Below are 3,192 nucleotides of genomic sequence, written 5' to 3'. Positions count from 1 at the left end.
GCCTTAGATAGATCAGAGACTATATTTGCTAAGCTAGATGGATTCCGCTCAGAATTCTCTGTCTGTTGCTGAGTGGATGATGGAAAAGGCTTGCTATTGCTAAACCTGTTTCTTCCACCATTATTAAAGCCTTGTTGAGGCTTTTGTTAATCCTTCCATGAGAAATTTGGATGATTCCTCCATGAGGGATTATAGGTGTTTCCATAGGGTTCACCCACGTAATTCACCTCTGCTATTGCAAGGTTCTCAGGATCATAAGCTTCTTCTTTAGAAGATGCTTCTTTAGTACTGTTGGATGATTCCTTCAATCCATTCAGACTCTAAGAGATCATATTGACTTGCTGAGTCAATATTTTATTCTGAGCCAATATGGCATTCAGAGTATCAATTTCAAGAACTCCCTTCCTCATAGGCGTCCCATTATTCACAGGATTCCTTTTAGAAGTGTACATGAACTGGTTATTTGCAACCATGTCAATGAGTTCTTGAGCTTCTGCAGGCATTTTCTTTAGGTGAATGGATCTACCTGCAAAATGGTCCAGTGACATCTTTGATAGCTTAGACAGACCATCATAGAATATATCCAGGATAGTCCATTCTGAAAGCATGTCAGAAGAACACTTTTTGGTCAGTTCCTTGTATCTCTCCCAAGCTTCATAGAGGGATTCACCTTCTTTCTGTTTGAAGGTTTGAACATCCTCTCTAAGCTTACTAAGCTTTTGAGGAGGAAAGAACTTGGCTAAGAAAGCCATGACCAGCTTATCCCAAGAGTTTAGGCTATCCTTAGGTTGAGAGTCCAACCATATTCTAGCTCTGTCTCTTATAGCAAATGGGAAAAGCGTAAGCCTGTAGACCTCGGGATCAACCCCATTTGTCTTAATAGTATCACAGATCTGCAAGAATTCAGTTAAAAACTGAAAAGGATCTTTAGATGGAAGTCCATGAAACTTGCAGTTCTGTTGCATCAGAGAAACTAATTGAGGTTTAAGCTCAAAGTTGTTTGCTCCGATGGCAGGAATTGAGATGCTTCTTCCATGTAAATTGGAATTTGGTGCAGTAAAGTCACCAAGCATCTTCCTTGCATTGTTATTATTTTCGGCCATGTCTCCTTCTTTTTCGAAAATTTCTGTCAAATTTTCTCCAGAGAGTTGTGCTTTAGCTTCCCTTATCTTCCTCTTCAGAGTTCTTTCAGGTTCAGGATCAGCCTCAACAAAAATATTCTTATCCTTGTTCCTGCTCATATAAAAAAGAAGAAAACAGAAAAGAAAATATGGAATCCTCTATGTCACAATATAGACATTCCTTATGCAAGTATAAGAAGAGAATAATGTAAGAAGGAGAAGAGGTAAAATTCGAACACGGAGAGGAAGATGGGGTTCGAATTTTGGGTGGAAGAGAAGTGTTAGTAGATGAATAAATAAATAGAAGGAGATGAGAGAGAGGGAATTTCGAAAATTAATTAAATTAAAAAATAAAATTTAAAGTTAAATATCCAAAATTAAAATTGAAATCAAATTAAATTAAAAATTAAAACAATTAGTTAAAAAAAAGGGAATTTTGAAAAAGAGGGAAGGGATTTTCGAAAATTAGAGAGAGAGAATTAGTTAGGTAGTTTTGAAAAAGATAAGAATCAATCAAAAAGTTAAGTGGTTAATTGAAAAGGATTTGAAAATCAAATTTGAAAAGATAAGAAGTTAGAAAAGATTTTGAAATTGATTTTGAAAAAGATGTGATTGAAATTTAAATTGAAAAAGATTTGAAAAATAAAATTAAAAAGATTTGATTTTGAAAATTAAAGTTGATTACTTGACTAACAAGAAACTAAAAGATATGATTTTAAAATTTAAAGATTGAACCTTTCTTAATAGGCAAGTAACAACTTAATATTTTTGAATCAATCACATTAATTGTTAGTATTAAATTCGAAAATATGAAATAGAAATAAGAAAAAGATTTTTGAAAATCAATTTGAAATTTTCGAAAATTATGAAAGAAAAATGAAAAAGATTTGATTTTTTGAAAAAGATTTGAAAAAGATGGAGTTTATAAAATGAAAATTTGATTTGACTCATAAGAAACAACTAATTTTGAAAAATTTTTGAAAAAGTCAACCCAAATTTTCGAAATTTTATGATAGAATAAGGGAAAGAGAATTTTTTGATTTTTTGAATTTTTAATGATGAAAGAGAAAAACATCAAAAAGACTCAATGCATGAAAATTTTGGATCAAAACATGTGATGCATGCAAGAACACTATGAATGTCAAGATGAACACCAAGAACACTTTGAATGTCAAGATGAACACCAAGAACTTATTTTTGAAAAGTTTTCAAGAAAAGAAAACATGCAAGACACCAAACTTAAAAATTTTTATTCTTTAGGCATTAATGTTTTAAGAATGCATATGAAAAACAAGAAAAGACACAAAACAAGAAAATATGAAGATCAAACAAGAAGACTGGCCAAGAACAACTTAAAGATCATGAAGAACACCATGCATGAGTTTTCGAAAATTTTAATGAAAAATTAAAAACATGCAATTGATACCACACTTAAAATTTGACATTAGACTCAAACAAGAAACACAAAATATTTTTGGTTTTTATGATTTTATTAATTTTTTTGGTTTTTTTCGAAAATTATTTTGGGAAGAATGAAAAAGAAGAAATTTTTTTTGTGTATTTTTTGAAAATAATAAATAAAATAGAAGGCTTGAAAATAAAATAAAATTACCTAATCTGAGCAATAAGATGAACCGTCAGTTGTCCAAACTCGAACAATCCCTGGCAACGGCGCCAAAAACTTGGTACACAGAAATCGTGACGGTTCCATTCCTTGGTAACAGTGCTAAAAACTCAATACGCACGTTCATAATCTTAGTTCTTTGTCACAACTTCACACAACTAACTAGCAAGTGCACTGGGTCGTCCAAGTAATAAACCTTACGTGAGTAAGGGTCGATCCCACGGAGATTGTCGGCCTGAAGCAAGCTATGGTCACCATGTAAATCTCAGTCAGGCGGATTCAAATGGTTATGGTGAATTGATAATAAAAACATAAATAAAATATAAAATAGGATAGAGATACTTATGTAATTCATTGGTGAGAATTTCAAATAAGCGTATAGAGATGCTTTCGTTCCTCCTGAACCTCTGCTTTCCTGCTGTCTTCATCCAATCATTCCTACTTCTT

General features: G+C 32.3%; 1 non-coding gene across 1 annotated transcript; it reads left to right on the top strand.

The window, feature by feature from the left end:
* Nucleotides 1-602: 602 nt before the first annotated feature.
* On the top strand, nt 603-710 carry LOC112788449 (small nucleolar RNA R71). The gene has a single exon (XR_003195811.1). It is a non-coding gene; the product is annotated as a small nucleolar RNA R71 (small nucleolar RNA).
* Nucleotides 711-3,192: the final 2,482 nt, after the last annotated feature.

Source organism: Arachis hypogaea, chromosome 20 (genome assembly GCF_003086295.3).
Source record: "Arachis hypogaea cultivar Tifrunner chromosome 20, arahy.Tifrunner.gnm2.J5K5, whole genome shotgun sequence".
Classification (NCBI taxonomy): Eukaryota; Viridiplantae; Streptophyta; class Magnoliopsida; order Fabales; family Fabaceae; genus Arachis; species Arachis hypogaea.
This window is presented reverse-complemented; position numbering and strand designations above follow the sequence as displayed.